This window comes from Drosophila willistoni, assembly GCF_018902025.1.
Source record: "Drosophila willistoni isolate 14030-0811.24 chromosome XL unlocalized genomic scaffold, UCI_dwil_1.1 Seg141, whole genome shotgun sequence".
In the NCBI taxonomy this organism is placed as follows: Eukaryota; Metazoa; Arthropoda; class Insecta; order Diptera; family Drosophilidae; genus Drosophila; species Drosophila willistoni.
The window spans coordinates 8,680,561-8,690,661 of NW_025814052.1; positions in this window are offsets into that span (position 1 = coordinate 8,680,561).

Sequence of the window (10,101 nt, forward strand, 5' to 3'; positions counted from 1 at the left end):
GTATAAAAATTCAATTATTTTTCATTCACTAAGAGACTAAGGTCTCATATTCATATAAGTACATACAATTCATTGTCGGCTTGTCATTCATTCAATTCAACTCAACTCAGAAGATGTAGTATTTATTTACAAGTCTGTTGTGAATGGAGTCATTTCAATGTGGGATTCTCATTCATTCAACTCAAGTGAATTCAAGTATGGAGTACTCATTGACAAATTTGTTGTAAATGTTGTGATGTAAATATGTTTTACTTCATGTATGTTTTACTAATTCATATCTGTTTGGTTTTGGAATAGTCAACCGAAACTGTTAATGGTTAAATCACCTCACCGAAAATCTTCAAAATTTGGCTCATAGGTTGCTATGGAAAGACAGACAGATAATAATGCTATAGTCTGGAGTTTTGTGTCTGTGTGGGAAGTTCACAAGCTTCAAGAGTTCCTATATGGCAATTTGAGTATTTGCTTTCGACATCATTTATTTATGAATTACATTGAAATTTGATATGGCCCTTAGAACTGGCGTTCAAAAACTGAATTGTGTTTACTCCAAATATGGTAAATTTGTACATTATTTTGTTTTTTTTTTTTTTCATGTTTACGTAAATACAACGTCATTCATGGAAGGCGTGAAAGACATCCGAGTACATTGTATGAATATAATGAGAAATTCAAAATGCAGAAATGGCAATTTTTGATTTTGCTATCTAGACATGTGAAAATAATTATTTTTAAAGTTGTTTTTTGTTTTTTATTTTTTTGAGGATTCATTGAACCCAAATGCATTGGCAAATGTGATACAAATGTTTGTGGTTCGATGCGTTATGTAACCTTTAGCGTTTCGATACGATAAAATCAAAGCGTTAAAAGTTAAATAAGAAAATTAAGTAAGTGTATAGTAAAATAATAATAAAAAAAATAAATAAAATAAACCTGTGAGGCTCGTAAATATGCGCAGAATGTGCGTCTTTGACTTCGTATGTTGCCTTTTGCCCAGCGTTTCGTTCATTGTTCACGAGAAGTTCATTAAACTCGACCCGGGGTTGCTTTTTGGAAGGGGTGTGTTGGGGGAGTGTTGGTGGTAAGCACATTGGTAAGAGCCCCGTCTGAGAAAAACAAAAAAAAAACTGCGACATTTCGTTTTTCAACAACGCGCCGTGCTTAATTAATTGATAAATAATATTTAACCATAATAGCAACAACAACAAGTTCAGTTCAGATCAACAACAACAACGATAGCTATACAAAAAGGGCCTGGTCACAGCACAGCAGCACTAACTGAGGCTGAGACGGAGGCTCAGTTGGGTCTGGCTGGTCAACCTGTTGCTGACTCATCGCACTACCATTTGTCGGGGAGACTCCAACACTTCAGCCCTACGACATGGGTTTTTGTTTTTGTTTTTATGTCTTACTACTTACTACTACTTCTACTACTACTACTACTACTACTACTACTACGACTACTATTTATACTATGCTATGCCTAGTATTTGTTTTGTTATTGTCTTTGAATTGTTTATTAGAATCAGACTACCAATACAACGTGCCCTGACTGATACGCACTGTGGTCAACTGTCTGGCGAAATCTTTGTGAAAACAATTGGAAATAATATTTAGTATGTACATCAAATTGTTAGGTACCTACTTTTAAAATCTTTTAGCATTTTATCCAGCAGCCACCAACTTAAGGCTAAAACTGGTTAAGAATTATAATTAGATGAAGCGAAAAAAAAGCCTTGCCTTATGTTTTCAAACATTTTGTTACCAATTTATATACAAAAACCCACGTTACGCATGAGAAGTATGATTAAAGGCGTATTTTTAATTAAGATTAAACTTTATTTAAGGAAAACCTTTTAAAATCTATAACGTTCCGAGATAAATTTACAATTTACCATACTTACATACCACTGTGCCTAGAGCCTTAGACTCTATTAAGCTGGATAGCCAATGAACTTTGTGGGCGGCAGGTGGCATATGGTCGGTCGGTTAGTTGGTTGTTGGTTGCTTTCAGTTACCGATCGGTCATTTATAATTATATAGCGGTCGCATATTGTGTTGACGTGTTGATGTTGATTTGTAGCGATGTGATTATATAACGATGTTGGCAATTCAATAAGCTCCCACTCCCCGAATAAGCACGATGCGCCATGGCCTTGAGATCGTACGCTGACATCTTAAAATCTTGAATCGAAATCCGAATCAGAATCCAAATTGGAGAGTTGGCAACACGCAGAAGCAGCAACAGCCTTAACATCAGCCCCAGCCCCAGCCCCAACCCCAGCACGAGAGTCACCACCACCACCAGCAGCACCACCATCAATAGCAGCAGCAGCAGCAGTAGCCACGGCACAGGTTTGATTTCAGCATTCTTGGAGAACTATTGAACTGCTGTCTGTTGTCTGTTGTGACCGCCCATTGGTGAGAGATTCAAGATTCGAGGCGCACTTAAAGAGGGGTTCAACCACCTTTTGGGGTTTCGTTTTAATGATGATCATGATGATGGGGTGGACTAGGCGCATAAATTAAAATATTCCTAAATATTAATAATGAAAAATTAAAGAAAAAAATACAGCACACACACACACACACACACAAAGATCTTAACATATGTATGTGTATACAATTTATATGATATTGTTAAGAAACGCGTTCAATTTGCGTCAATTGGCCAACGACATTCATGCCGCGATCTTGATTGCAAATATTCTCAATATGAAATTAAATTTATATATATATATATATATATTTTCAATATTCCTGTTTCGAAAAAAAAATACACATAACAACACCAACAACTCCAATAACAACAAGAGTAAGCACAAAACAAGCTTTCAGCTAGCCAAAAGTTCTATCAAATACCAAAATTCCACCTGTGAATGAGTTTGAGACGTAGATTTCCGGCTTACGTGAGATTTTGTTTATTGAAAGGGAGCGGGGTGGTGCTGGCTGATGGTAGTGCTGATGGTGGTGGGGTGGTGTAGTGTGATTTAACTTATGACTGAAAGTTCTCTTGGGTTTTTTGCCATATTCTTTGAATGGTCTTCTTTGGGAATCGTTGTTGTTGTTGTTGCTAATGTTGTCGTCGTCGTAGTCGTCGTACCAGGCATCAGGTCGTCAACATGCGTGCGTGAAAAAAATACCGCGTGGTAGTTCTCAAAATAAAAACCCCTGCACCTCTCTGCTCCATCCCACCCGGCACCTGATCCATATGATATCGCACTTTGCCGGCCATTCTGAAGTGTTTATGTTTTGATTCGGTTAGTTTCGCTGTTGTTCTTATTTTTGGTATTTATTATTCAAGGTTACTCTTGTTTTCATGTCCATTGACCTATTTGGTTCTTAGAAGAAGCATGCAAATGAGCGGATATTTGTTATTGTTGAATTTTTTAATATGGATGATAGACTTACAGAGAACGTAGTTACAAAAATCCATGTGCGCTTGTGTGTGTGCCAAATAGTTAAGTGGTTTTTAAACTTTTCCTTCGCCAGAGGATCTTTAGCTACAATTTTCCATCCACATGAGCAAAAAGAATTTTGCTAAGCTATTTGTTTGCTTAACATCTTTTTGATGATAATAAATAGAGTCCCAAAACCCAATCACTTCAACCACAACACAAAATTTTCCATTCTGACCACTCTTTATTCGTCCTCTTTAAGAAATATGGTCAATATAGTTTAGGAAATCCAAAATATATATGATACATATATATCTCTACCAAAACGTAATATTAATATCATCTTGTTGATAGTTGACGGCTTCAGGACCATTTATTTAAATAGTTAACTATAAATAAATTACGTAAATAATTAAACAAGTGGTCAATTAAAAGTATAAGTATAATTGATATTAAAATTGTATCGATTAACGATTGGAATTAACATTCACTAATGACCTGGATAAACTCATCCAAAGAGGGTATCCTAATTTTGTTTAGGATAATGCTACGTGTAGAATAAAGCGTTTTTGATTATATGATGGATATATATTCTTGATCAACACAACTAGAAATGTTCGGATTGTCATATTATGTTCATTCGTCCTACTGACTGTTCGTCTGTGTTTGAGTATTTCAATTTATTTCTATTCTATTTCTATCGGTTCCATTGGTTGTTTCTATGTTTATTTTGTACCCCAAAGTTCGTGGCAAAATTTGATCAAGATCGAGTTTTTTAGGATCCTGGTTAATAAATACCAAGGGCGTAGCCAGGATCTTACTAAGGAAAGGCAACAAAAAAAATGCAAATTGCAATGACGTGGATATTTACAAATTGTTATTAGAAAGAGGCCTTCTTTGGGGACTCCCCTACGGGTCTTGCAAACTATTGAAAAGAGGCTTTCCTTGGGGATTCCCCTACGGGTCTTGCAAACTATGAGAAACTTAAGTCTAGATCTATTGAAAAATGCTATATTTTTTGGTATAGGATTTTTGGTATGAAATTGAATTAAAAGAAATACTCTGTAAATAAATATTAATAAAAATAACTTAAACACAAGAAGCCTGAAGAACATTCAAGGCAAGGGAACTCGTGATATGTCAGCAATATCCCTTACTACAAACTAGTATTAACGACTGTTTTGCTTATCTCAACAGCAAAAACAAAAAAAAACAAAACCGAAATCAACTCCATTTCACTAGATAAACGATTTTACTAATCAATTTTTGAAGCACATAGTACATATTGCATGATTTCCTCTACGTGGTCATTAATCATCGTTACTCAATCGTGAACCCATGATGTAAACATTTCCAGAAATTGTGTGAAAAGTGCAGAGGGCGGCATAAAAGCATAAGGGAATGGATTACCATTGGCCATTGTCATTGATTTTGAGGGGGCAAAGTGGCCAATGTCCAGACACATGTTTGTTTCGTGTTTACCAAATGAATTTTGAATGAGTTATTGTATCAAACGAAATTGTTGCTTTTTGACAAGAAGGCACATGAAACTCTCCCTCCCTTGTTAGTACATCTTAATGACCAGTTAGTCACTTTGTCAAAGTAATATAATACTTTTATTTTAATGAACTAGTAAATACTTAAGGATCTTTAACAGAATTTCAGAAAAACGCCAGTTCAGAGACACATATCACAGGTTAACAGGTTCCTTATTAAATAACCATCCCTTTCGGATATAAATCATCCACAGTAATTCATTTATGTCGATTTTAATCCCATTACGTTGCACTTTATGTAAGAATGCACAAAGAAGGGGAAAAAATAATTGTAAAAAGAGATAAATTACATTTCGTTTGAAATGAGATTCTGTGACATTCCGACAAATGAATTGTGTGTGCTTGTGTGCTAATAAACCAGGAAGGACATTATACACCAGAATCTATAAAGTAGGCAACTTTGAATTTGTTGAACACTTCTGCTTAACCCCCAGCATGTGATTTTTTTGGGGTCACGTTGAAGCTTTCCACCTCATCCCATGATTGTTTTACAATCAGAAACATTGAAATCTAAAACTTTTGAACTCCGATGTGCCAATAATTTATCTCTACAAAACATTTTTATTAAAGACTAATAAAATAGATTATACGAAGAATCTGTTACTTTATCTCCCTCAGCCAAAGCTGGTAATGAAATTATATAACTTAAGGAGCATAAACTCGTTTAAGGCGCACCCAAGCAGAGCCCTTCGTCTACCAAACGCAACAACTTTCACTTCTCTTTATACCCTACAACAAATGGGGTATATTAAGGTCAACGAAATGTATGTAACAAGCAGAGGAAGAGAATAGGCCAACCGTGGATCTAGTGATTGAGTTAATACCAATTCCATTGGGGACGCAATTAGCTGACAGGTGCGCTAAAGTGCGTTTGTGGTGATAAGAGTGAGTGAGATAGCCCAAGGCAAATAAAGCGACTTACACATGTATTTGTAGTGGTAGCTTGTTACCACTTTGTGCATGGTATACTTAAGTCGGCGCTTTAAATGATTTCATTTAAAACTTAAAATTCAACCAGCGAAATATTTGATAAATACAAAATCACTTACGAATAAGACTTAATTGGTTAGTCAAGCAAAAATTTCTCGTTGTGTCCGCTACTCGAAGGTCAACTGCATGAAATGAATCGTGAAACTTCTCCAAAATAATATTATAAATAAGTGTATATATACATACATATATATATATGTTGCTACAGATGTGTGTGAATATACATATATTGAAAAAAAATAAAATAATTTCGCGTATTTCGAAATTGAGTCAAATAATTGATATACAAATAAACACCGTTCAACTTACCAAAAACCCGTTTCAAAAAAGGGCGTTGCGCAAAAGGTGCCTCAAAAAAATAACACAAAACACACACACACACACACATTCACATCAAAGTTACCAAAAAATCTGGTCAAGGTCGTTGCTTGGGTGGTAGAGAGGGAGCCAGGTGGGTAGGCAGCAGACAGGCACAAAAGGGAGACACCGTTAGCTTAAGCTTTCAATAACTCAATTGACGACTTCGATTTGCTTTGTTGTCGTTGTGTTTGTTGTTGTTGTAGCTGATTTTTATCACCACTAACGCCCACCCACACAACGGAGACACGAAATGCGACTCACTTAAGATAAAGGTACAAACTGTATCTACAAACAACTTATCTTTAAATCCAATTTTTACATTTTCTTTTGTCTTTTTCGAAAATATATAACAGAAATATTCTAGAACCTTTTGGAAATACATACATATGTATATGGAAATGTCATATTAAATAGATATATGTATAATTAAGCGATACATTTAAATGGGTATTTTAGAAACGAAGTAAATGAATAGTGTGGTCACAGTAGTCAAGAACTCATTTATTACTTCTTTGCCCAATTAATGAATAGCATTCTCCATTGAATGAAAGAGTAAACACATAACAAATGATTCATCATACATATTAACCTAGTGAGAGTGAGTACTGAATTCACTTCACTTGGATCAAAGACCAAGATCTCTATCCACTAAGCCACCAAGCTTCTGGGGAGACTCACTCAGAGCCTTCTGATCATTCATTTTGTGAAATATGAACACTCACATACGAATGATTTTGTTATTCTAACATTCCTTTACACATACAAGTGTCAAGTTTGAGTAAAGTTCCTTTTTGTTGTTTTTTTTTTGGATTGCTTATATGATTTGGTTTTTTTTTCCCTCAATTTAAGATAAAAATGAATAATCTACTGCTTGCAAATGAAAATAAATCATTAATTTATATGAAAAGTTGTTTTTTTTTTTGCATCTAAAGTTGAAAAATTGTTTTTTTTTTTACAAACTGTATTAATTTCTCGGGTTTTATGGGGTTAAAGTTTCGAGAAATTTATTTAAAAATTATTTGTGATTGATTTGTCTCAAACATTATTTTGGTAACATCCGATTTCGGTAATTATAGATACAGAAGAGGTTCGCAAAAAAGAACAATTTTCTATCTTATTTCCCAAAATTTAAGTTAAAACTCCAAAAAGGGAATTCATTTTCTGCTTCTCGAACTCACCATAATTCTGTAGATAAAATAAAATCAAAATAAAGTTATGTACATATGACTTTATGAGCTGAAGACTTCGTTGCCATAGCCACAAAAAAACGAAAAAAAAAGGTAACACATAATTTTAATTGTAAGTTAGCTTTTAATAAATAAATAAAATGAAATTTCTATTCTTGAATTTTGAAAACTCTTTTTCCGTGTTCTGCTATCTTTTACAAATAAAAAGTAAACAAAATATTTGAAAATAACATTTTGTCTTTTATATTCAAAATTATTTATGAAATTTCATAGGGTGATTTTTGATTTTCGAGACCAATTTAAAGGATATTTTCGGAATTGAAGATGGTGTGTTCTAGTCATCCTTAATAATCAATGACCTTCGAACAGATTGCATAAGACTTGTTTTGCTTGTTGCTGTTTATTTAATTTGATTTTGCCGAATGCCTTCGAGGCACGTGTTTTGGGCATTGAATGTCAATTTTTAAGTCTTTGACATTATGTCTTTCGAGGAAAGAAAGCAGAAAAGGATTCCACCTGGTGGCCAAGTATTCCCAATTGGATAAGCTCGTGCCTCGATTTCTACATACAAATGCAATGGCCCATGGGACCTGTTTTTCTGTCTTTCTTTTCTTCTTTTTAAGTTGACGTCAGAGTGTCCTTAGCTCTTGCTTTCTCTGTCTCTGCGACTGGCTCTGTCTCTGTACTATATACCCTCTCTCTCTCTATATACCCTCTGTGTTGGAGTCTACGTGACAATTACCACAGTTATTACACGTAATGAATACACGACAACAACATTAACAACAACAAAAACAACAACCATGTCAACAGAGGTGAGACCTTTACGCCTCTTCAACAACCAGCCAAGTAGATGGTATTAACATATAAAGGGTATATAGAAAGGTATATAAATACTTGGAAATACTAACCAAATATAAAGAAATATATGTAAAATGTTACCATACCATTTCTAACCTAATAATAATAATCATATTAAATCTTTCAAAATTTAAACAAATAAAAATTCTTAAAATTCTTCAAGAATGTTTATCAATTGAAAATAGTTTTTTAATGGAATCCGTTCCCAATCTAAGCCTTTTTGAATATTTATTTTAATCCTGTTACCAATTTGTATGGTTAATTGTAGGTCATATTCGAGTCGTATTGAGTCACATCGAATGCTCTTTTATTTGCTCTTGCTGGTGTTGAAGCCATTTTTTTAAATTTCAATCGGGATCGGGGTCCAGGTCACGTATCTGCAGAGATCTTTCCCTCTTGTCCACCTGTTCGGATGCCAAAGCAAACATGCATAATGCTGCCCAAGGGGCTGAATGGGTGAAAAGCCAAAAAAAAAAGAAAAAAAAACTAACTAGAACGGGTCATCTCCTTTCGTATTTGTACTTTTATTATGTATTCATTGTTTGCTCACAGAAGATACCCCACCACTAAAGCTATGGCAAATAAATTGATGAAATTTCATTATTTTATATTTATTTATTATGAATGCGGTTTCATTCTTTATTACCAACCTTCAGTTAAACGTAAAATTAAATAGCAACTTTTCGCAATAATCTTAGACTTGAAAAAAAGGCCTTTGATCCTTTTCTTCTGATCCATAAACTCAAATAAGCAAAGCGAGGGGAGCAAGAGGAAGGAAGAAGCGATAGACCAGGGGGTCATATCAATATTTTTTTGTTTGTTGGTTTTGGTCAGAGGGCGGTAATTGATTTCTTTTGACCACAAAACAGCCACGTTAGCATTTATGTGTGAGCACAAAGTAAATGGAGATTCGTATCTAAGCCATCATTATTGTTGTTATTTATGTGACGGAGGGGGTTACGGGGTAGACCACAACAATGGGCTCTTCTTTGTTTTCCTTCCTGTGATACCTGAACTCTGCAAAAAGAATGCTGAGCTTGACAGCTTAATGACCATGTCCAGGATATAGGCGATGTGATGAATGGATGAAGTCAGTACAAACCAGTCCATAAAATCAAAATGCCTGCACCAGAATTGATGTACTGCTCATTAGCTGCAAATGACCAACCAATGTCAAGGATTTACCAATTCTCCACAAATTTCTCCCAGTGTGTTTGTGTAAATGTATGTATGTATGTGTTGTTTGAACATGGTTGTGGTGTAGCCATGACACAACATTTCTAACCGAGTTCCCCCCAACCCCCTCCAACTGCTTTAATGGCTGGCTGGCTGGCCAACCCTTAATCTGTTGCCCAATTTGACCAACAACAATCAATTAGCCATTGATATTTTCTGCTTTTCTGTTACATGCCCAAAAGTATGCAACAGACTATTGTTATTTTTGTATGTGCAGGCAATGGGCAATGGGTAAAAATGTAATATTTCTTGTTAAAAATGTTTATACAAACAATTGTCTGAAATTTGAATACTAAATTTGGAGTTTCCAAACATATGGTTTATCAAACAGATGGTTTATTAAACTCAAAAAGTGCATTGGAAAATGTAAATAAATTAAAATAAAGAATTTATTTTTATTGTGCAACGCAATTTTATTTAATTATCCTAACTTTTAGCGTCTCTTAAATTTAATTGCAAAGAGAAAGTAGCAAAATATGACAAACCATTAGTTAACTTATAATAAATGTAATG